This window comes from Balaenoptera physalus (genome assembly GCF_965194825.1).
Source record: "Balaenoptera physalus genome assembly, chromosome: 12".
Classification (NCBI taxonomy): Eukaryota; Metazoa; Chordata; class Mammalia; order Artiodactyla; family Balaenopteridae; genus Balaenoptera; species Balaenoptera physalus.
In genome coordinates, this window is record NC_138897.1 from 48397326 (window position 1) to 48423656 (window position 26331).

At 37.9% G+C, this 26331-nt stretch overlaps 3 long non-coding RNA genes across 3 annotated transcripts; 1 reads left to right on the plus strand and 2 right to left on the minus strand.

The window, feature by feature from the left end:
• Positions 1 to 429: 429 nt before the first annotated feature.
• LOC309639242 lies at positions 430 to 6697 on the minus strand. The gene is made up of 2 exons (XR_014251548.1): positions 1850 to 6697; positions 430 to 1796 (listed from the first exon to the last, which is right to left on the minus strand). It is a non-coding gene; the product is annotated as an uncharacterized lncRNA (long non-coding RNA).
• Positions 6698 to 10915: 4218 nt separating this feature from the next.
• On the minus strand, positions 10916 to 12169 carry LOC309639240. The gene is made up of 2 exons (XR_014251546.1): positions 12088 to 12169; positions 10916 to 11776 (listed from the first exon to the last, which is right to left on the minus strand). It is a non-coding gene; the product is annotated as an uncharacterized lncRNA (long non-coding RNA).
• Positions 12170 to 19000: 6831 nt separating this feature from the next.
• Positions 19001 to 25809, plus strand: LOC309639246. The gene is made up of 2 exons (XR_014251552.1): positions 19001 to 19081; positions 20039 to 25809. It is a non-coding gene; the product is annotated as an uncharacterized lncRNA (long non-coding RNA).
• The last annotated feature ends 522 nt before the right edge of the window (positions 25810 to 26331 follow it).

Here is a 26331-nt window from a genome sequence, read left to right on the forward strand (position 1 = left end):
AATGTATGCTCCATGAAGGTAATGATTTTTGTGTGTCTTGTTTTATCTGCTCTATTCCAAGCACCTAGGATTGTGTCTGCCACTGAATAGAAATTTCACAGATATTTGCTGAATATCATTTAGGATTCTAAAATATTTGAAGTATTTTGTCCAAACCATTCTAATTTTTTAATGTCACCTGAAATAAAGTCACTTCCAAACTGTTGATTGTTGTTTTTTTCTTATTGTTATTTTTCTTATGTGTTTTGTAGTTTTGATTTGCAGATTTTTTTTTTTAATGAGATGTTCACATACTCCTTCTCTCTCTCTCCTGGCAGTTGAGGATCAAGCTATCTAACTTCTTCTATTGCCACATCAGGCTTTATGTTGCATGACAACACTGCAGATACCTTCAGGAGCGTCTCCAAGCTAAAAGGTGTCTTGGTTCAATTTCTGGGCAAGTGGTCACACTTACGTCCTCTCATTCTCTCTAAAAACAGTTTCATATAAGCCGTAGACCCAACCAGTGGTCAACAGCTTTTTTTTTTTCAGCACCTGCTCAGAAGTTGGACAGGTGGTAGGCAGCGTTTTAGAAGTAAGCATGGCTCTGGACACTCTTTTTTTTAAATTGAAGTACAGGTGATTTACAATGTTGTGTTAATTTCTGCTGTACAGCAAAGTGACTCAGTTATAAATATATATATATACACATATATATATATATATGTTCTTTTTTATATCCTTTTCCGTTACGGTTTATCCCAGGACACTGAATATAGTTCCCTGTGCTATACAGTAGGACCTTGTTGTCCATTCATTCCAAATGTAATAGTTTGCATCTAGTAACCCTAAACTCCCAGTCCGTCTCTCCCCCATCCCCCATTCCCCCTCCCCCTGGGCAACCACAAGTCAGTTCTCTATAAGTTTGTTTCTGCTTCGTAGATACGTTCATTTGTGTCATATTTTAGATTCCACATATAAGTGATATCATATGGTATTTGTCTTTCTTTTTCTGACTTACTTCACATAGTATGATAATCTCTAGTTGCAGGGTCACTGACTCTTCCTCACCTCTTGGCATGTGGGATCTTAGATCCCCAACCAGGACCAGGGATCGAACCTGCGTCCCTTGGAAGTGGAAGCATGGAGTCTTAACCACTGGACCACCAGGGACGTCCTGGTCACTGACTCTTAAAGAGCACTTTTAGTCCCTATTATTAATTAATATAATTTAATTTCCAGGTGCTTCTGTTGGTTTCTGGATCCCAGGAAGCTTACACCTTCTGCTCCTAGAAACATTTTGTATTTCTGTTTTGTTCCATGTCCTAAGGGATATCTAGCTTGTCTATGAGACCAGCAATATTTAAATATTTTTTCTCTTTTTACAGTCTCGGTTTTAGCCTAGTAGTTCTCTAAATGTAAATATATCATGCATTTTACCCTAGTTCTTTATTTTTTCTCCATCCACATTCATTTCCTTCCTCTCTTGCATGTTAAGTGTTCTCTATGCTGGACTATTTCCATTACCACATATACATGCTGTAAAATTTTCCATCTTACTAAAACCCTCCTTTATCTCACATCTCCCTTCAGCCACAGTTCACACTTTAATTTGGCTTCACATCACACACCTCACAATGGTTGTCTATACTGGCCAACTCCATTTCTTCTTCTCCTGTTCTGTCCTCAATGCACTCTACTGCCTCACTGAAACCATGCAGGTCAAGGACCTGCACATCCCCAAGTCGCGGATTGTCAGTCTCACGTGGCATATTGAAAGCATTTGACACAGTTGATCACTTCTCCCTTCTTAAAACCTTTTCTTATCACAAGAAAAAAAAAAAAGAAAAAAAAAAAAAAAAAAAAAAACCTTTTCTTTACTTCAGTTTTCCCAAGTGTCCTTTGCCTCACTTTTCACTCATTCTCAGGCTTTTTGCAGCACCCTTATCAAGTTTTATTATTATTTTATTAATGTCTGTTTGACCCAGGAATCACATTCAGACATCTTCTGTATTTATACTTACTCCCTAGGTGATCTCATGCAGTCCCATGCTTTCAAATGCTATACATATGATCATAATGCAATTATTTATAGTTTTAGGCCTACCTTTCTTCTTCATTTGGGACTTCACATCCCTTCTTGGATTTCTATTAGGTATTTAACCTTAATATGTCTAAAATGAGACTGTTGATTCCTTTTTGACCCCTGTTAAAATTACTCCTTTCCCTGTGTCTACTATCTCAGTAAAAGGGACCTATATTCAGTTGGATTAGGCAAAAATACCTTGTAATCTATTGACTTCTCTCTTCTTCTCAGAAACTACATCTAGTCCATCAGAAAATCCTGTTGGCTTTATCTTTAAAAACATATTCACAATCTGACCATTTATTACAATCACCATGGCTCAATGATGTTTAATTCTCCATAATCTCTTACCTGGATAGCTACTTAACTCATTTTCAGTTTTCCCTTTTTGTTCCCTAGATCTATTCTCCACACAACTGCCAAAATGTTCCTTCTAAAATGGAAGACAGATTACTTTACTCCCCTGCTCATAACCTTCCAATTGCTTCTTATCACACTTACATAAAAATCCGAAGTCCTAAGGTCTGTATGATTAGGATCTGTCTGCCCTTCTAAGCTCTATAGGATTTGGTCCTGGCTACTTAACTACTTATTTGATGTTATTTCCTAGAACTCCTGCTCACTCACTGACTTCTGGACACACTGCCCTAATTTTTCTTCCAATAATACATCAAATTTTGTCTTTTCTCTACATGTGTTAGCAATGCATATTAGCTTCTATTTTATTGGTGAACAGGGTAATGAAGCCAGCACAATGCACTGGGTCTATATGTGATTTTTCCTAGCCAAAGAGAGCCAAAATATCGAGAGGTTACTTCAGCAGGAGAGAAAGCTTTGCTTTGCTCAGCTGGTACATTAGGGGTAAGAACCTACTCTAAGAAAGAAAAAGGCTCCTTTCCCAGCATCCCTCACCTAGCCAGATGCACCCCCACCCTTGGGTAGCTCTCAGCTATGTGGGTTGGACTGTCTCTCAAGCCCATCGAATGACTGGCCCATGCTCTTAGAAACTTATTGTCTTCTGCACTCTCTCAGCTCTTGACAGCCCTGTTCCAATATTAGGCATTGCCAACTGATTTTCAACCTATTGCTTTTGTGAACTTTAAATATTCACTATGGTTGCCTTCATTCAAACTTAGCTACCTGCCTGGGTGACCCAGTTTGTGGTACCAATGACTTCTACATTCTCTGATTTCACATTTGTATAGATTTTGCATGATCTGCTCTTAATCTTAATTCCCCTTTAAGGCCATATTTTTGCAGAAAGCAGTTCTACCCTTCACCACTAGTATAAATACAGTAAAAATAGCAGAAACACCTCATTTTCCTGCCTCTGAGACTTGGAATATGTGGTTCCCTCAGTCAACGATACTCTTCCAAGTATTTATTCATGATTTATTTCCTCACTTCATTCAGCCTCTTTTCAAATGACAACTTCCCAAAAGGCCTTCCTGTATAATACATCTCAATAACACCCACCCTCATTACTCTATCCACTTAACCTTTCTTAACTTTCTTTCGGCTCCTGACTTTATATGTATTAATTTGTGTATGGAGTAATTGACTGTCTCCTGCAGTAAAATATAAGCTCCATCAGGGCAGGACCTTTGTGTGTTTTGTTCACTGCAATAAAAATATTTGGCAAATAGCTAAGTGCTCAATAAGCATTTGTTCAATTAATGAATAAATGACTCAATGCATGGATAGTTTCTTCTTATAATAAACACTTTTTTTCACAAAGAGCTTTTGATGCAGACTACTTTGGGAAAATCATTTCTCATTTTCAACTGCATATTAAATAAAAGAAATAATTTTAGACCTAAAAGTTAAAGTAATTTCATGAGCTAATACATTTAGCCATAAACCAATGCTAATAACTTAAATATAATTGCTAAAATTCTTTTAACTAAAAAGAATTGCTTGAGGATGCTTATTGTTGTCATTAATAATTTCAAGAGAGTAAGTTAAAGCTCTGTGGCATGGTAGGAATGCTGGATCTTTAAATCAGAAAAATTAAGTCTAACTGACTATAGTAATACCCATACATTTGTTTAGTTACATTATTTATTTTCCAGTGAGATATACGAAGGATCAATACTAGGTGATACAAACATTTAATCTCTTCAGTTATTTGTTCCTTTTAAGTTTGGATTTCACAGCCTATTTTTGACAACCCCCTATTAATCTTCCTTATTTCTCATGTATTAAGTGGAATAGTGAGCTCTCATTTCCCATTGTTTAAAACTCTATGGGAAATAACAGGTTTGACCCTTACTAAGCAGAGTTGAGCCATCCTGGAAAGGCTTCTATGGAAAGTGTGTGGGAGTGGAGACACACGCAAGCTTACAGTAGAAACTAAGCAGAGGTACGTGAGGGAGGTCATAGGACTTGATTACAAAAATTGTACTTAAAATATAAAAGACAGTGATTTTAGAGTGAACAGTCTGTATTTTCCTATGTTTTCTCATATGTGAGGTGGTGCAGCAAAGTGGCTAAGAGTATATCTGTAACTTAGCTGCCTGGATTTGACTGCTTTCTCCATCACCTACTGATTTTGTGATATCTTGGGGAAGTCTACCTTTGTTTATTCACCTATAATAGTAAGTACCCCAGAGAATCACTGTGATGATTAAATAAATTAATGAATGTAAAGCATTTAGACCAGTGTCTGGTATGTAATAAATATTCAGTAAGTGTAATAAGTGTTTGCCATATTTCATTCTTCTTCCTAAATGAGGTTGGAAATCAATGGGATGAGCAGCAAAGCATTTAAGAATGCCAAAAAGAACAATAGCTAAATACAAGCTACTTACTAAATAAGTAAATGGAGAGATCCTTTATTTTTAACAATAAATTAAGGAGAATTTTAATCTTTCTGATGTAAATGTTTCCTGAATGAAGCCTGTAGACCATGTAGCCTTAGAAGCACTACTTTTGTTAGTGTGTGTTTCTAGCTAGGTGTATAAATCTCTCAATGAAAAATACATCTTGAAGCAGATAAATTTAGTAAGATAGAAAATATAAAAGAACATTTTAACAGACAGCATGGCATTAAAATCAAGAATCATTTTTGAGCTTCTAGATTATTAAAAATATAATTAGTGACAAAAGCCTTGAAATTACTGTGTATATATTAAAGAAGTGATATTTCTACCATAAAAATTTCTTTTTTAGGATCTGGTGACTTGGTCATAAAAACTGTCTTGGGGCTGAAACCTGGCATATGTTGTGTTCATTTGAAGCATAAATGGTTTTTCATTAGTTAGACATTTTCACTGTTAAATTTTGAAAAGCAAGAAAAAACATTACTTTTATATTTCTAATTTATTAAACTCTAATGGAAAGTACAGTTTTCTTAAAATGGAAATTTTTGTTTCAGAAGTCATGATTAAATTTTGAAGACTGCAAGGCAACACATGCACATAAACTTAATGGGAATTCTAGATTATAATTAGCTTAGCAATAGCATGTTGTGGCAGAGGAAGAATTTGAAGACCAAATAAGACATGTGGTAAATAGTCACTGGTTGGGCTGACACACCACAGGGGCTTCATTAAGGCTAATAACTGTGCTATTCCTTTTGTAAAATTTATAAATTTTAAGTACACTCAATTAGAATTAATCTCACATTCAAGTAAGAGAAAATAACTGCAAATGTATCGCTGCTTTAAAAACATAACTTCCTGATGATATTGAGTTATAGAAATATGTGTTGAAGAGAAAATTTACATAGCTTAAGCTGAATGGTGTTGATCAACCCAGTGTGCCATTTGGGTAAAATATTTTTTTGAAATTATACATTGAAATGCCTGTTGGTAATCAGAACAGAATTATGGATATTGAAAATTATTTCTGTTCCCCTAATCTAAACTTTTGCTCAAATTGCCCTTAGTGCAGCACATTATGTGAATATACTATATATACGTGTGTGTTTACAGGTTTTGGGGTAGGATTTCTCAAGTCAGATATTCAAGGGGCAAATGTAACTTTTTACTTGTTTATTGAACAACCTCTGTTTTTTGAACATGTATTCTGACTGATGGCTGATAATTGACTCTAATCAGTTTCAGGTAAGCTCTGACATCTCATTATTTTTCATTTCAATTGTAATCAGTCAAATCAGAGACATCCAAAACTTCTTCCCATGATGGTTCCGTCCAACTGTCGATGATGGGTGTGGCATATCCTCTGTCCTATGCTGCCAAACTGAGACAGGGCTCATTCTAAGGTCTCTGATTGTGAGCATTTTGCCTCACTGGCATCTGAAGCCATGTTTTAAGGTCCCACTGTGCCTTTTATTGGTTGGCTGTGGACTCTCATGACTATTTGGAGGGCTTTTTCAATTCCTCCAGCTATCTCAGACTTTCCACAATCCTCTTGAGGAGGATGGTAAGTTAGGAAAATTTCATTTATGCTTTCTCCCTCTTCTATGGCTGTAGGAGACTTGAGCACGTGCAGGTTAAGGGACTTTCTCAGATTATCTCCGTGTGGCATTTCTCGGTCACAATTTCAACTTACTGTCATTAAACCATGCTGGTTTTAGAGACTTCTCTCTGAGGCTTGGCATCTTTAACCAGAAAGTGAGGCTCATGTATCCTGCTTTAGATCCTTATCCAAAATATATGGAATTTCTGCTATTTCTTATTATCTGTTACCATGAGGTTAGGTCCACATTGAGTCATGTGGGTTCAGGGTGCCTTCTTAGATATCATAAGAGCATTTAAAACTCTGCTGGATACTTCTTATTTGCTCCTTTGGATCCATTTCTGTACCATTTACCACTCTGTGCACTAGAAGGCTGAATTATTTGGATTAAGTCCATGGGAACCCTTGCTCTCTAGGTTCTATCTCTTAATGGGGACACCAGTGAGAGACTGGAGGGTAAGAAGAGAGTACTACTAGGGTAATCATTCTCCCATTTCACTCCTACCAGGTTGCTGAAGGTCAGAACTCTTGTCAGACATCCTCTTCTAGGATTATATCTCATTTTTCTTCATTCTGCTAACCTCTGTTTCCCATTACATCATCAGGCAGTGGTGGTAACAGCTCCCCTTTTTGTTATTCCCAGGAATTTTCACTAATAATTTGGTTTCCCTTAAACCTACTTACATGTTGTGAATTATCCCTTTATTTAGTTCTCCACATTACCATTTTAGAATGCCTTCTTTTTGCTGATTGTACTTTGTTACAGTAGAGTTGACCTTTGAACACCATGGGTTTTATTCAATATATAGGGCACTACAGTACTACACAATCTGATTTGAGGGTGGTTGAATCTGCATTCGGGGACCATGGATACAGGGGCCTACTGTGAAGTTATAGTGGATTTTTGACTTTGCCAAGGTTGGCACCCCTAACTTCTGAGTTGTTCAAGGATCAACTGGATTTGATAGCAGAAGTGACTGTGGTCCCAGAAAATAGAACTTCAAATTGAACTTCTGAAATTGGTTTTCTCACCTAGCTAAGGAGCACTAGTGAACACTGCTCACTAGAGAGAAATGTAACAGTAATATGAGTCATGGGATGGCATTATTGATATTCAAATTGTTACTAGTGGTAGCATAAGATGAAGTCTAGGTGGAAAGTAAGGTGTTGGGAGATAAACTGGATTTGTTAACTAGTCCTGTGGAAACAATAATGATTATAAAGGCTAGGTAATCACTTGACTTTTCATATGATCCTGTATAGCATATACAGAGAAATGACAAACTGAGGGCCTTGAATGCTAATTCAGAACATGAGTGGAAAATCAGAAAGCTTCTATGTTAGCTTTCAAGGAACTCCTCATCTCCTGAAGCCTCAGGGAAAATATGGCTAAGGATCAAGCCCCATGGCTTGACTCTAACGAAGGCAGAGATCCAGTACCAATTACGAGCAGGACACTTTCAGGGCTCTTACGCTAACCCAAGGGCATCGATGGAGAAAGGATTAACTGAGCAGTGAAAAGGAAAACATCGGACAGACACAGGTGAATCCTCAGTCTCCATGAACCTCCCTTCACGTCAGTCATTCCTTTGCTTATAGCACTTTCCTGTCAGATAAAAGGTGACAACAATGACCATAATGAACAGCACAGGTAGAGTGACAATCAGATGAAGTGTCCCATAGGAAACTGTGTTGCAGTCCTGTTGTTTTGGGGGTCTCTAGGAATAAAACGGTTGGGCAGCCTATAAGTTGCTTTTTTACACATATAGGCAGAAAGTCTCTAGATCTATTGGGCAAAAACCAAAATCATGTCTCTTAAGGGATTCATATACTCTTACCTACTTTCAGACCTCAGCCAGTTCCCAGAAATAATATACCTTAACTGAGCAATTGCTAGTATAGACTGACTCTTTCTCTAAACCTTGCACACAAGGACCAATGGTCATTACCACATGCACTGGGTTAAGGAATTTACCCAGAACTTCTGTACATTACTAGGCCCCGCTTCTGAAATGATGCTTATCTCTGGAGACCCAAAATACCATAAAGTATAACAGTCAGACTGAGGACTACAGAAGTCCTAGGTGATACATGGAACTTGGCCTCCTTTCTCCTTCCACTAGTTTCATTGTGACCATATACCAATCACGTGGTTATTACCCTAATCCAAAAATGTATAGTGCAAATGGGATATATTTAGCATTTAGTAGAATCTCAGCAGTGATACTGTGGCCCATGAAATGGTAGTTATTATGGTATAAAAGCCAAATGGAAGCCCCTTTACCTAATCCTATCTCTCAGCAAGAAGATAAACCAAAAGTAATAATGCCACATCTCCAGAGGAGTTTCACAAAGTAGTTCTATGATTGAAGACTTGAAGAAACCAAGATACTGATTCCTAACATATCCTCATTTTACCTCCCTGTTTAGTGCAAAAGTCACTTGGGTCTTGAGAATGATTGTAGAATTGCTGAAAATTCAGTTGGTAATTTGCAGTTGTGGTTCCAGATGTGATATTTTAATGCAGCAAATCAACAGATCCCTTGGTCCATGCTATACAATTATAGGCTTAGCAAATGCCCCCTTTTTCGGTACCTATCAGCAGATACAATCAGAAACAAGTTAGATTCATTTGGAAGACAGTAATATGCCTTCACTTCCTGCCATAACAATATGACAAATCTTCACCTCTCTTTCCTAATGTAGTCTGGAGGACCCTTTATCATTTGAGAATTTCAGAGCATATAATACAACTTCCTTGCGTAAATGAAATAAGGCTAATTTTACTGGTGATTAAGAAAATGAAGTTTCCCTAGATGCTTTAGTAAAACACATGGATTCCAGAGAATGGAAGATATCTTGCAAATACTCAGGGTTTTGCCACAAATATGAAGCTTCTTAGGGTCTGGTGGTCTTAAGCATGTCAAGATACTTTCTACAGAGAGATACAAATGGTGGCACCTCTTATCACTAATCAAAGAAGCAAAACACCTGGTGGACCTCTTTGGATATTGAAGGCAACATATACTAATTTTGTGTGTGCTGCTTTGACCTGTTTACCAGTAACCCTAATGCTGTCAGTTTCCAATTGCACCTGGAGTTGTAAAGTGCCGTGCAGCATCTTCAGGGTGTAAACTATCCTGCTTCTTGCCTTTTGTCTTGGTAAATGCAATAGTATTAAGGGAGTTTGTCACAAGTTGAGATGTTTTACAGAGCCTCTGGGAAGCTGCACTACAGCTCATATTGCATTTTGTCAAAGTTCATGATCTACTCTGCTGAAAATTATTACCTGTTGGAGTAACTGTTCCTGGATTGTTAAATGGCCTTCTCTGGGGATGTACATCTGGACTAGAACACCAAGTAATTACTCAAAACTGCTTTGAAAGCCATGGAAATGCCCAGCTCAGATGTCCCTGTGAGAAAGGATATAATGTAGTTAATGTAATTAGCTGGCAGCCTCTTGCTGATGCAACTTTGGGATGCCTCATAGCATTCACACTGAGGCCATGCTCTCCCCAGGATCCAGTCAATGACTGAGTACGACAGTGGTACCATGGCAGCGATACCAGAACCAGGCCATTGCTGCCCAACACAGGACTCCTATAATGGACAGGTGTTGCCCTGGAGCTCCCCCTTGGCTTGGGTGAGACATTCTTAGGACTGCACTATAGCCTGGGCCTCATCTTACCACCCTCTTTTCACTAATATCAGACCTGAATCATAAGGTGTCTGTTCAGATCTTTGGGCCATAAAAAAAAAAGAGCTGCTTGTTGTTGAGTTTTGAGAGTTTTAAAACATATTCTGGATACAAGCCCTTCATAAGATACATGTTTTGAAAATATTTTCCCCCAGTCTATGGCCTGACTTTTCATTCTCTTAACAGCAACTTTCAAAGAGCAGATAGTTTTAATATTAATGAAGTCCAATTTATCAATTTTTTCTTTCATGGATTGTGCTTTTTTGGTGTTGTATCTAAAAAGTCATCACCAAACCCAAAGATACTTAGATTTTCTCCTATGTTATTTTCTAGAAGTTTTAAAGTTTTGCATTCTACATTTAGGTTTATGATCAATTTCGACCTAATTTTTTTGTGAAGGGTCTAAGATTGGTGTAGAGATTTTTTTTTTTTTTTTGCTTGTGGATATCTAGTAGTTCCAGAACCATTTGTTGAAAAGACTATCTTTCTCCATTGAATTGCCTTTGCTCACTTGCAAAAGATTAATTGACTTTGTTTGGGTCTATGTCTGGGCTTTCTATTTTGTTCCATTGATCGGTTTGTGTATTCTTCCACTAAAACCACACTGCTTGATTACTGCAGTTTTATAGTAGTCTTGAAGTTAGGTAGTATCAGTTTTCAATTTGTTGAATTTGTTTGTTTTTTTTAATCTTCCCCTTTGTTTCTGCCTTTTTGGGGGTTTTAATTGGGCATTTTGTATTATTCCACTCTCCTTTTTTATGATATCAAATATACTTCTTAAAGAATCTTTTTAGGGATTTCCATAGAGTTTGCAGTATACATTTACAACTAATCTAAGACTGCTTTCAACTAATTCTATATTGCTTCCTGGGTAGCACACTGTGTAAATAGTGCCTTTATTAAGTTTTCCTCTGTGTCCTTACTTGAGTGTTCCACCTATTTCCTGACAGGATCCCAACTAAAGAAAACAGGTTCTTTTCTGACTCTCATTCTCATGTCGCTCTTGATTATCATGACCGTATTGTCTGGTTCACGTTTCACAGGAAATAAGAAGAGTAAACAATAATTAAACACCTATTTGGGGATGAGCTTTTATATTTTCCTGGAAAACAGGCTCTGTGAGTAGTGTGTTGTGAAGAGCACAGATTTTAGTCACAATTTTGTGTGAATATTACTCTACTAATTACTGGGCCAGTAATATTACTCTACTAATGACTGGTCTCTGGGCCAGTCATTTAACTTATTCCAAATGACAATTTCATTTAAAAAAAGGGGGGGGGCATGATATCTATCCAAGAGGTAGATCTGAGTATAGGAAAGTGCACAGGCTGGCATGTGCCAGTGTTCAATAAATAAATGATAGCATAAATATTACAATTTATTATTCAGAACTTTCTCAGGAAAAGCAAAACACAAATGAGTAAACTTAGAAATTATCAATGATCCTTCTCATTGATCATAGATATAGAGGCTTGAGCAAAGATGGGAAATTCTTTTTTTACCCTTTCACAAGTGTTTTTAGTGAAAGGTACTTAATGAGACCTGCTCATGTTATGTATATATGTATGTATGTATTTATTTATCCAATTCACCTATATTTTTTTTTTAATTTTTATTTATTTATTTATTTATGGCTGTGTTGGGTCTTCGTTTCTGTGCGAGGGCTTTCTTCTAGTTGTGGCAAGCGGGGGCCACTCTTCATCACGGTGCGCGGGCCTCTCACTATCGTGGCCTCTCTTGTTGCGGAGCACAGGCTCCAGACGCGCAGGCTCAGTAATTGTGGCTCACGGGCCCAGTTGCTCCGCGGCATGTGGGATCTTCCCAGACCAGGGCTCGAACCCGTGTCCCCTGCATTGGCAGGCAGATTCTCAACCACTGCGCCACCTGGGAAGCCCCAATTCACCTATATTTTTAAATGACTTGCTTTGACGATGGAACAAAGTTTCCCACCAGAAGATTAGGACTCTACCCCTTGAAAGAGGAAAGGAAAAATCAAAAGAGGGAAAGATGATCAAATCTAAGATGGTGACTGCTACTAAAAGGACTGCTTTGCACAGGTACTTGCGATAGGGATTCTGGCATAGGTAACACGCCAAAACCACCAGAATAATTCCTCACTATACCGCTTAGGTTGGAGATGTGAGTACTATGTCTTTAGCAAACTGCAAGTCTGCTACTTTTCACTATCAAGATTAATTCGAAGGCACTAGATTTTGCTTTAGTCAATGCTGTCTTATAGGCAATATCTAAATGTGCTATGACAGTGTCATGGACCAGATGACATCATGACTGTCTTAGAATATAGCAACTTATTTTCCCCCAATAGTGCAGAAACTAATATTTATAGGTTATTGAATGATAGGAATTTCACAGGTTATATATCTTTATTGAGCATTACTCTTCATAATCACTTTTGATTTATGTTTATATAAATCACTTTTTCTCACAACAAATGTAAGGTCCTATACAACAAAAATATATAATGAAAACAAATGCAATGTTAATTGCAATAGAAAATAAACACCAAAGGGCTAACACGGTTGCTAAAATTAAGCTTAGTGTCTGGCAGACAAGATAAAAGGATAAACTCAGATATCTATATAAATCTCATAACTTATACATGGTTTACACTGATTTCTTGAGTTAACTGCCTGTTTGATCTCACCTAATACTCAATCTCCGCAACTTCTCTCCTTCCCTTCCTCCCTCCCTCTCTCTCTCTCTCACACACACACACACACACACACACACACACACACACACACACCCCAATTTCTTACACAGAATTTTGTACGGGTCCATTGAGTGATATGAAGGACACTATCATCCACCATTAATGTAGTGGTACGTTTCATTTGTCTTTTTAATCAGAGGTCCCTTCGATAAAAGCTGAAAGAGTAACGTAACAGTAAAACTGATCCCATTATGTGGGAAGCTAATAATGTTCAAATAGGTATTTTGATGTTGGTTGCATCTGATTCAGGAAAAGAGCTTTAAGCATATAGAAAGGGCATACAACTTAACATCTTTAAAACAACAAATATTCTGCATATAGTGTCCTTTTAGGCAAGCTTTTCATAAAACTGCCCAGAGAGAATTTAAGGTTATCTACTCTGATGAAGTACTGGATTGTAGTTATTTTATAAGGCATATGGATTGAGAGCAGATCCATATGCTTTATGAAAAGCAGATGAGATGGATGTAACCTTATGATGAAAACTCAGTGGCACTTGCTTGGATAAATGACTACAACTTACAGAAGGTGGCAACAGAGATCTCTGTAAGAATGTGTAGTATTTAGGATCACTGAAAATTTAATTTATAAAGCATAAATGGTCATCTTTAGCACATGAATAGGTATAAGATTGTCTCTGAATTCCATAGCATTGATGATAGAGCAAAATGGTTCTGATCTTGAAATATTTTGAATCATATACCATTAAGGAAAAACATCAGTAATGCTCTTTTTGAACGTCTTATTTTCTCCTTGTACATTAGTGTGAGTTACAACATAAAGATAAGCTAAGTTGCTATAAGAAGTACTATAATTTGATGTAAGAAAACTGAAATTTGGAGAATGTCTACCAAAGACAATAATTTTTAATTTAGAAAAATTTATATCAAGCCACTCTTCCAGATATAATTATATGCCGATTCCAACTGTCCACTGAGGATCCTTCTGGTCCATCTTAATAAAGCATTATTATTAATAAATAGGAGTATTCAGCCAATTTTCTATGGCAGGTGTGGTATGCATTTAGTTAATCTAAAAGTGGCTCTAAGTAATTCCAGCGTAAGTAAGAAAGGAGAGGCCCACAGCACTCTGTTGTTAAATCTAATTCTTGAAATAGTCTAGCACTGTCAGGAGATATATTACAACAGTTGCATGCATGTCTTAAGGACAAATTGGACAGGAGATAATTAAGAAGAGAAAGACAAGAACAACTAGAAGACAGGTGGATGGTTGACTGTTTTCATATAGGCAGACTGTTTAGATTTAACCACACATCTTTCCAATAGCTTTACTATTTTCATTCTTCCTAAAGTACATAGCTCAGTATAGCTCTGCCAATGGTAAACTTTGTTATTGTTCCTTCAGAATATGGGTTTTTGTTGTTGTTCTTCTTCTTCTCATTCTTGAATGATAGTTTTGCAGGGAATGTATTTTTATTTGATCATTATTTTCTCTATGCACGGTTAATATTTCATTCTATCCTTTCACTTTAATTGTTGCTACAGAAAAATCAGCTATTTCTGTTCTATTTTTGTAGGAAATCTGTTTTTCTATTTGCTAATAAGATGACCCTAGCCACCGTGTTCTTTATGACAATAGATCTAGTATTGATTTCATTTTGCAGCATCTAAGGCTGGTCTATTTGAGTTTCACCTACAATCCTGCCCTGAGTTTCCTGAGATACCCCTGTATCTTTATTAAAAAATTGGTACTTTTGTTTATTTGAAGTAAGTTAAAAGGTTTATTAGTTTTCTATTGCTACATAACCAATTGCCACAAATGTAGCAGCTTAAAACAACATCCATTTATTAGCTCACAGTTCTGTAGGTCAGAAATCCAGGTGACGTTGACTGGGTTGTCTGCTCAGGGTTCACAAGGCCAAAATCAAGGTGTTGGCAGGATGTACTTTCATTTGGAGCAGAGTGTCCTCTTCTAAGCCCATTCAGATTGTTGGTAAAATTTGGTTCCTTGAAGATTGCAGGACTGAGGTCCTCAATTTCCTTGCTGGTTGTCAGCTGGAGCCACTCTCAACTCCCAGAGACTGCCTGCATTTCTTGCTACATGGCTTCTCCATCTTCAAAGCTGACAATGAAGAATATCCCTTGTGTCAGATGCTTCTCTGAAGCTTCAAATCTCTGACTCCAGGAAGAGGCCAATCCCTTTTAATGGTTCACCCAATTAAGTCCAACTCACCCTGGATAATTTCCCTTTTTAAAGCCAATTGTATCATGTAACAAGCTAATCACCAGAATAAAATCCATCCTATTAATAGTCTGGAGGATTATGCAAGGCATGTATACCAGGGAGTTAGGGTCCTTGGGGGTTCACTTTAGAATTCTGCCTACCATAATAGGTGCATGTATAGCAATTATCAATCACTGAGTTCTAATTAACTAAGAGAAAAATTTCAAGAATGAAGTTTCTAGTAGGTAAAGTTTTGTTTTGGGAGACAAATCTAGGTATTGCTTTGTTTTAATATACTCACTTAGATGATTTGAACCCTCATGAATATATATTTACTGGTATGCAAATGATTCATTTGGTTTAAATTTAACATTGTATTGCTAACATGTCAAATTTAAATAATTAATGGAGGGAGATGGGAAACTGGAGAGTGCATTCTGGAATCTAATTTTTAATTACAAAAAAAGCTCTGCTTCTGCATATATGAATTTAAGATTAAGACCTCTCTCCAGGTTGCTTCTTATTGCTTCCTCTTTTACATCTTTGGCTGGAATGATCTTATTCCCGGTATGGCCCTGTGGGCTTCCCTCCATTAAAAACGATTACTAATTGAATTGTCTCTTAAGATAGTAGATTTTGCTTCCTTAACCTTGGCAGGCCTTTGCCTGTATCCACTGTTGCCTGGAAATATGATTTGTCTGCATGAGGATACTAATCTTTATCCTAATCCTATGTTTTTAACCATCTTCGGTTTATCATTTAGTGTTTGATTTCATCCAAGAAATGCTGAAGGTAAGCATACTGTAATTAATGCACAAGACTCTTTCTTGGAAGACACTTCTATTTCAGGTCACAGTATACATTCATTGAGGTGGAAACAAAGTTTTGGTATGTATTTTGTGGCACCTGATATTTTGTGAGATGAACCATGCTTCAAAAATTTGTTTTTATTAGAAGTAAACCGTTAGACGGCTTGAATTCATCATTTTCCCCACCTCAACCCACAGACGCAAAGTTTTCCTATCCTCTCCCATAGCTTGTTCAGATTTCTCAATACCAAAGTCACCTTAGAACCAACAATCAAACCAAGCGGAGTTTATCACCTGTAGTCCTTGAATTCCTCTTAAGAGGTGATAATGAGGGTAGCATATCAGAAACCTCCCATTTGTGAGCGCAGAAACAAGTCCTACTGTCTTCACATGAAAGAAGTCTGATCCCGGTTCTAATCATAAGTACTGCAGTTCACTCGTCCCCACCCCTCCCTCTTCAGTAAGGAGGGAAAGGAGTTTGGCGGGGTTAAACTGGTTAGAAAGGAAATAAAAAAGAGCGGGGAGGTGACGGCACCGAGAAGGCCTAGCGCGCTCAGAGCCCCAGGAGCACCGGTCTGCAGCGGAAACGCGGGGCAGGCACAGGACCCGCCCGGGAGGCCCGGGGAACGCGAGGCCGGGGTCCCAGGCGGCTGCCGCCGCGGTTGCCTGGACACCGAGTAACCGAACTGAGGGCCTCGGCCGCCGGCGCCGCGGAGCCGGCGGGGTGGGCAGGCGGAGCCGGTGAGTCTGGGGCGCCCACCCCTCCAGCCGCTTGCACGGCTCCCATGGGCAGCATACAGACCCGAGTACCCTGGGCCGCTTCCGCCTGGGTTAATATCCCATTTGGTCAATCCCTTAGTTATCAGTCCCTTCCTGGAGGCTGAGGCGAAGCTGTCACTCAGAGAGTATGAGAAAAATCCCCAGGGCCCAAGGAGGGGACGGAAGGTCTCCCTCCACCGGCCGCCCAGTTGTACTCCACGTCACGTTGTCTAAAACTGCATCCCTAGGGTCTTTTTCTTTTAAAATAATTATTTCTACCTTTTATTTTGCTTATAAGACCTCCTTGTGGGGGCCGAGTATTATTATTTTGAATTGTTATTTATATGTCTTCTTTTGATATTTCACCTTACAAGTGTCGGCCCAAATATTGCACGTCTTCTTAGGGAAGAGGCTGGGGATTCTGTATTTCTTTATTTGCTCTGCAAGACCCCAAATGAGATGGTCCACAACACCTCCCTTCTGCAGATCAGGAAAATGAGGCTCAGGCTGTTACATGACTTAACCAAGGTCAAGAATTTGCAAGCTTCAGACCGGGAAGACTAAGGGTCTCCTGACTCCCAATTCAAAGCATTTTCTATTGTTTCTTTCTTGACGTTCATTGGTTGTTCAATAAATGTGAGTTGACTGGGTAGCTTCGCAGGCCTACTTACTACTGCATGATCCGTCTGGGCATCCTGACCCAAATGTAGCATTCTTGAGATATTCTCCCCCCACCCCAATAATTTTTCTTGGTCCTACCATGTCAATAGCAAATTTACCAAAGTTAGGAGCTCAGAGACAAATGGATGGCTAATTGCCAGACACATCAAACAATCTGAAGGATTTTCAGCTGTTAGTTTATGTTGAACTATCACCTAGACATTTGTATGTGAGACTAGTGCATTTTTATCTCGAATATATAATACTTTTCATTTTACTGTTGTATTCTGAAGCCTTATTAACAATATCTGGCTAGTTTTCAGAATTATTAAAAATATGAGTTTGAAGTTAACCTGCCCTTCTCCCTCGGTGAAGTCCCATCATGGTAGTAACTGCCATAGCTCTTATCCACGACCCTGCCTTCTCGCCTCTGCTCTTGTCCAAGATTCAGCATAATCTCAGACTTAACTAACCTGTAACTACATCCTCAGAGTTTGTTCTTCCTTCTCTATTCCCTAGAGAAGTGAATGATAATCTGCATACACTCTTTTTCCTTTTTCTTTTTAAATACGGACTTCATTCTCACACTGGCTTATTCCACCAGGCTAGAACCATGACTTCCAAGAGCTCTGGAAATCTCACAAATTGGAAATTGGTGAGCTCTGGACTAACAAATCCTCAGTCTTGTACCTAACAAGAAAAATCTAGAAATGCCCTAGTACAACTCTCCCTTACCCCAGCTGGTTCAATGTGCCTATACCTAGAGCAGTCATGTTGGGGATGGGGCTACTAGGATTGACAGCAATCTATCAAACCATGTGGACGGCGTGGGAAAACAGTATCTCAAAAGAAAGGAGCCCCCTTTCTGGGAAAAAAAGCAAACAATATTTGTCTACCCAGAATTATCTAGGCATATGAGAATGTTGCTAAAATGCAACATTAGAGAATTGCTAAAACGCTAGACACCAGAGTCCAGACAAAACAGAAAAGGTAGAACGTATGATCAGAAAGGAAAAGCAGAGAGATTAAGCACCTGAAATACTCAAAGTAGTTGAATGTGTGTTGTGGTAATGATGTAGGGAGAAAATTGGATTGATCATAAGCATTTGTATTATGTACCTGGTGGAAAAGTAGTACATCCACAAGTAGATGGTTGCATGGATGAGCCTTAATGATCATGATGTCTGTGTTCTGCACAACAATAACACTAATAAAATATATATGGCATTTTAAAATTGGCATTGAACTGAGGTTAACCTCAGTTATAATGTTGTGGAAAAAAGACCACCCAAACGAAAAGAAACAGAGATAGCTTTTTATTTAGAGCTTGCTATAGCAAGGGAGTCAGACACCATCATTGCTTAGGGCAGAGACTCAAAGGCAGACAGGGGAGTGGGAAAGTTTTATAGTGGAAAAAATAAAGGTTTCAGGTATGCTCTGACTGGAGGCTGTTGACATGGGGAAACTGGAGGCAGGCTAACTAGAAGTGGGGCATCCTATGGGATTGGTTTTAGGGGCTTATTTGGCTTTCTCTGGTGGGGCCCAAGTTAGAAGTGCAGGCAAATATTAGGGGAGCTGGGTGTCACTGACAAAGCCCTGACTGTTCTGGGATGATTTATTACAGAGGCTGTGGTTTGGCTTCCTGTGCTGTTTGGTGCAGAGATTGTGGGTTGGAATTCTATTTTTATATGTGATCTGGTCATTATCCATTTGTATATTCAGTCCCTCCATGATCATAAAAATTTAGTTAGGTAAATTTAATTTTACTCTCCTATTAGGAAAAACTGAGATATGGAGAGATTTGGAAAGGTTAAGTATTATATTCATGAATATATAATTTGTTAATGAACCCTCATTCACTGAATTTAAATCATTACCATTTATTAAGCACTTATTATACACTGGTCAATGGACTAAACAGTTTGCATATATATATGTTATATTAATCCTCACAATAACACTGTGAAGCATTATTGTTTTCACCATTTTCCAGTGGAAAATGCTGATGCTCAAATACATTAAGTACCCTTCCCTTCTCAAGGTCATATCTAGGAGCCCATCTGGAATTTAATCCCACATCTAACTGATTTAAAATCTATGTTCCTTGGTACTTTATTAAACTGTCTGATAATCTCCTACTTTCATCACTATATCACTCTATTTCACCTTAGTCTGTATCTATGTACATTACCATCTGAACTCCTTTCCTAGGTACTTATAGGATCTTTGTGTGAACAGAGATAATTAAAAGTCTTTTCTGTGTGAACTGAAGGGATTCAATCCACTGTTAAGGATGCTGGAAAAACTTTGGCTTTAACCACAAACCAAAGAAATGGATGAGATGCCTGGGCATGTAAAATTACATAGTGAAGGTGGAGGGGTGAAGAAATGGTTGAAAATACAGTGAAAGAATACAACCAAGAGGGTATGAGTACCTAAAAAGGATTGCTTCTCTTAATAAACTAATCAAATAGTTTGCATGGAAAATCAATTATTCAAATATCCCTGTGCTGATTGTTAGCAAGATGTTTCATGGTTAACTGGACAATTATTTTTCTTTCTTTTAAACTTGTTTTGTGGAAGTGAGACTATATTTCTATTTTTTTCCTTTAGGAAAAAACTAGCCTCAGGAATTGTAATTGTTGAGCCCCAAAATTAAACTTGTGACAAATTCCTTGAGAGACTTAAAAACTGAGAATTTTTGCTAGTGAAATTATGTTAGCCAGTGTTAATTATGTGTTAATCACCCTTAGTATCCCACTGCTTTATGGAGCTCAGTTTACTCAGTTTATGCTCTCAAAACAACTTTTTTACAGGCAAGGATATAGCACAGAAACAACAGAAGAAGACATTCATGGGGAAAGGTCCAGAGATCTCAGGCATAGATTTCTTTATTCTCCCATCTCTGGGTCACACAGCTACTCTTGGTCTGTATAGGTCTGTAACCACTACGTGTGCACATCTCAAGCACCTCCTTAGCAGGAAACCCAATCTGTTCATGATGGAGATCTCATAATGAACTCCTCATAACAGGCATATTCTAGGTATGTTGCCAGCCTTTAACTTGTAAGTCCCCTCCTGCAGGCTCTACTGAAATTAAGTACAATTATAAATCCAATTATTATTACTAAACAGTGCTGGCAGGCTGATACATCCTGTTCTGCAACAATTCACAGGCCCATGGTTTCAAAACATCTTTTATCTTTAGTTAATGCATTCCATAGCATTGGCCAAGGGTCAGTAGCTCTGTAGGTAAGCTTCAATTAATCCACACCAACTAAGATGAACCCATTATATGCATGGCCTATGGACACAGCAACTTTTAAACTAAATGCTCAAGCCTTTTTCCATAATAGAAATAGCAAATGAGTAAACATCCCCTCTTGCATCTACATATCACTTCATGTATAGCTCTTTCCATCTCAAATCTGTTCAATTTCTGGAAAAAATGGTCTAATTACACCTTTCCTTCTTCCCCACTCATTCACTCCTGGGTTTCTTGCTACCGAAATCCTGCTAGTGTCATTTAAGGTATATATGTTCATGTTAATTTCACTTATGACCTATTGGCATGGACATTTTTTTCTAGCTTTTATCTCATATAACTTCTTAAAGCTCTTTAGGTTGTTGGCTCCTTCGTGAAACTCCTTTCTCTTGGTTTCTATGATCCCATTCATTTCTGTTTTTCCTGCGATTTTTCTAGAAATTCTTAATGTTAATTTTCTTGGCTTTCATTGTCAACATTCCTTTATGTTGTTGTGTGATCTCATCCACTACCAGCTCCACAATGTTAATATCAAAGAAACTCTAGTTCCAGTCTCAAACTTTCTCATGGATTTTGGACAAACATACATTATAACCATTAAAAACCACCCATATATAAAATTAAAAGGCATCTCTCCTCTAAACCCTACTGGTTCTTCCTCACATAGACTCAATTTAGGATAATGGTGATAACATTCTTTCATTCCCTCATGCTAGAAACCTGGGAGTTATTCTAGACTCCACCTTCTCTGTTACTTACCACATCCAATTTCTCACCAAATCGTGCTATTTATGCCTCTTAGATACCTTTTGGTTCTTTCTTCTCCTCTCCATTTCTACTTCCTCTGCCTTAATTTAAAAAATATTTACCTTGATTACTTCAGTAATCAATCTTTAGTAATCTTCTCCATCATTTTTTGCCTTTCTTCCTATTAACCCTCCATGGCATGGCACTGGACTGTGGCTATCAGATCACTAATATCTTCCTACGAAAGATTCTAAATGGTTAAAAAGGGGTCTTGCTTATTTTTGTATCTTCAGTGCCTAATATATAAGGTATATTCAATCAATGAATATAGAGTTGAGAAAATATGTATAGAAAATGATGATCTGCTACTGACACGCTCTAGAACAATGTTGTTCAAAAGCCTTTTCAATGATAGAACTGTTCGATAATGCAGATGCCACTAGCTACCTGTGGCTATTGAGTACTTGAAGGTGGCTAGTGTAGTTAAGGAACTGAATTTTTAATTTTAAAGTTTTATATGGCTAGTGTCTATAGTATAGGACAGCACAGCTCTAGGAAATTGCTCTTTAAAAATTTTGTATTTAATTAACTCTTAAGTGGAATAAATTAAAAGCAGTTTTCTCTTTTGCTCCATTAATCATCACCACTTAAAACTAAAATTCTGGAGATGTTCTCTCACACAGTGTTCATTCAAGAAATCTTTTTGAACACTTAAGATATGCCATACACTGTGGCTTCAAAGAGAAATAAAACACATAATCTCTTTATTCAAAGGTGCAGCAGGAAAACACCAACTGGTAATGGAATTTGATTTTGGAACTGTTGATATTTGGGGGTATTTTGAAGGGTTGATTTAGATAACAGTGGGGAAGAAGATTTTAAATTATTTTTCTCTTCCTCCTCCCACATCTAGATTTTGAAGTAGCAAATGGGAGTGGACTTGTCAAAATTATACTTGTGATGATGACGGGACCCATTTTGGATCCCACTGTCTACTCCTCCTGAAGGTGGTGATAAATTTTGCTGGTTTCTTTGACCTATGTAGTTTTCATTATGTCTCCTCTCTTTTCTACCCTCTATTTTATATCTGCTTGATATCTCAACTGCTTTTAGATTTATTAATTTCTTTGCATTCTATGATCTGATGTCAAAGATGACCCAATATCATCCCTCTGGCTCTAGACAATTCCATTAAACTGTGTCATTCATTACAACTGGCTGTTTGTGGTATGATAGCAAATTTTCAATCACTATGATAGCATTTATAGCCAAGATAATTTAGATTAGTTAGCAAATATTATGCCATGAGATCATGTACAAAATGATATCACTAGGGCCCAGATACGTAGTATATAATGTATTTCTTATTTATTTATTTAACATCTTTATTGGAGTATAATTGCTTTACAATGGTGTGTTAGTTTATGCTTTATAACAAAGTGAATCAGCTATACATATACATATATCCCCATATCTCCTCCCTCTATGTCTCCCTTCCACCCTCCCTATCTCCCCCCTCTAGGTGGTCACAAAGCACTGAACTGATCTCCCTGTGCTATGCGGCTGCTTCCCACTAGCTATCTATTTTACACTTGGTAGTGTATATACGTCCATGCCACTCTCTCACTTCATCCCAGCTTACCCTTCCCCCTCCCCGTGTCCTCAAGTCCATTCTCTACGTCTGCGTCTTTATTCCAGCCCTGCCCCTAGGTTCTTCAGAACCATTATAATGTATTTCTTTACCCACTAATTTGAACACTTATTGCAGAAAACTGCAATAAGAAGCTCTTGGCATAATTTCTTTGTAATAAATTCTGAATGCTGCTTGTTACTTTTGATTTTCTTATTCTCCAGATGGCTACATATTTGCACTCTATTTTTCTGTTATTTCTCTGAGCACAGATTTCTTACTGGGTGCTATTATTTATTTATTTTTATTTATATCTTTGGTGTGCCTTGCAGCAAACAGAAACTGTTCCTCTTAACTGATAATTTAAGAATAGGAAATTAGTGGAAAGCTTAATTTTCCAGTGTGACTTAATATTTTTCAAGAGCTATACCACTGGATGAATCTTGATTTCTATACTGAACATTAACAATTTATATCATTTAGTAGTGAAAATTATATAATTCCTAGAAAATATACTAAGTATTGCTTGTATTGAGATCTTTCGTAAATCACAGTAATTAAAAAAATCCAAACATTTATATTTTAAAATCTTTCAAGAACAGAATTATTAATGAAAGCATTACTTACTTTCTTGCCCCCCCAGTAGCATAATGACAACCTCATAGTGACATCCACTTTGATTTTCTTTTTTAAAAGTATAGGAAGTATACCTTTCCATACAAAGAAATCACTCTTGTTGAATTATTGCCCAATCACAGAGTGGGAATCCGTTAAGGTGCATTACTGTTTAGAATGAAACATGTAATAGGAAACCTCAGCATATTATTAAATTTTTTCAACTAATGGCTTAAAGCTATAGTTAGAGGGAAATAAATCTTCATTGTCAAACTTCACCCTATTCTTCTTTATTTTCTTATTAGTTTTAGTCTCATATTTCCCTTCCCTTTAGATGACTTACTGGGCTCTGGTAAAGAAGGTAAGAAGAGGAACACTGAGTGAATAATGGGTGATGGGGTGTGAGTGGAGGCAGTACATTACCTGTTTTCAATTTAGTGTTTGAGGACCTCCAGGGGGATAAAATGACCTTTTGCCGAGGTCATATTCAAGGGAGAGTTAGTCTTTCCATTTTTATTAAATTTTAATTTGGTAGCTCATATGAACAAGAATTCTTTCTTATTTAGCAACATATGGTTTGTATTAATTCAGTAGCTTGCATTTGGGGGAAGATCATTTAGGGAATCTGGACGAATACAAATCAGCTATGCTCTGGAGGCTCCATGCCAAGGCACGGATATCCTTTAGCAAAAGCAGAAAAATCAGCACTAGGTAACAATTCTCAGTAGAATTTTATAAGTATCCCTTGTGGGAAAACTCAGGATTCCTCTCAGATTATCCAGTCTTTAAACCTTTTGAAGAGTTTACATTAGAAGAATAAACAGCTTTTACTCAGTGTCATTAAATCTCTAAACTAATGTTAACAAACACTGAGTAGTTTCTTCATTATTCAAATATAACCTCAGAAAAGTTGATAATATTAGAGTCTTTCTTATAAAGGCAATAAATAAACCTCTGGAAAGGTCATAGTTTATGTATCTTAATACCATATTAATCAATGTAACTGAGTTGTCAACACTTAGTTCCTTAATAGATAATAGATTTTAAATTCCTTGTTGTCGAGGGGCCTAGAGTGTATAAAATTAGCAGGAAGAGCCCTTATCGGCTTGTACACCTAGGAGTACTGTATTGGTGTGTGTGTGTGTGTGCGCACATGCGCACGTGTTTGGGGAGAGGACATGAGGGGTTAATACTAATATCTGGGCTGGAGAAATATATTACTGCCACCCTGAAGTGAAACTTATAGTTCCCTTAGAAAAACTCTGCTAAAAGGTGGTTAGATTCTACCGGCAGAATGCTTTTATTGATGTAGAAAGCATAGCTCTTAGTCTACAAACTGAGCTGTGTAAAGAATACCACACTTAAAATTTTCCTCTAAATCAACTAGATTCCAGCTTGGTGGCCCCATCCCACCAGTTTAGCAGGAAATGTATTATTATTCAGTCTTGGTATCGTCTCTGTCCTGCTCCCCAAATGGAATCAAACCATTTGTGCCAAGTATCTGGGGTCTTTGGATGCACCAGAGCATCTGGAAATGTAACTATCCCACCCAGCAACCTCCTTGCATGTGTCCTCTGGTCCACTGGGAGTCCCAGGCTTTTCATGGGCCTGGTTGATTACACAGGTCTTCTGGCTAGATGCCCCCTAGGAGTGCGGAAGCTGAGTGCAACTGGAAGTCCTCATGCCTGTGATGCAGTCTCTCTGACTGCACCTAACAGTCATCCCCCCAACCCCCAGGTCTGGTCATCTCCTTGACTGCTGCCACAGCCTTCTTGGACTCACAGACCTCCTCTATCACCAAGTCTTGGGGAATACTTCTATCTACCTTATTGATCCTACCTTCCTCTCCAGGACACCCCAAGAGCTAAAGATCAAAGTCACTCCAGGCTGCCTCTGCTTTTCTCCAGGCTAAAAACCTTACAACAAAGAACTACGAAGTCTTGGGCTTCCCTGGTGGCGCAGTGGTTGAGAATCTGCCTGCCAATGCAGGGGACACGGGTTAGAGCCCTGGTCTGGGAAGATCCCACATGCCGCGGAGCAACTAGGCCCGTGAGCCACAATTACTGAGCCTGCGCGTCTGGAGCCTGTGCTCCGCAACAAGAGAGGCCGCGATAGTCAGAGGCCCACGCACTGCGATGAAGAGTGGCCCCCACTTGCCGCAACTAGAGAAAACCCTCGCACAGAAACGAAAACCCAACACAGTCATAAATAAATAAATAAATCCCATTTGAAAAAAGAAAAAAAAAGAACTATGAAGTCTTGTTATGAGATTAAAATGGGAGAAGGGGGTGGGAGAGCATATGGGGAGAACAAATACAAGTTAATATTTCAATAGATTTATCTGATAGAATAATATTTTTAACAAATTATGGTTTTAAACTACTGATCAATATTTTAAATCACCTAATTGCTTTAATAATGCAACCCTCTATTAGAACAGCTTAGACTATGCTATGTAAAAATTCACAAACCATAGTGATTTAATTAAACAAAGGCCTCTTTTTTTTTTTTTTAAGGCCTCTTTTTTAATGATGTCACAGTGATGTAGACAAGGGAGTTTTCCTGAATGGGTGTTTTTTAAGAGATGGCCCAGGGACCCAGTTTCTATCACTGTAGCTCTAACATGCAGAACACATGGCTTCCAAGGTTGTTGTGGAAAGGAAAAGAGGGCTGGAGGAGCAAATGGAATGTTTATAAGGTCAAGGACTACCCTAATTTAGTTTTCCTATGTGCCCAGGAAGAGA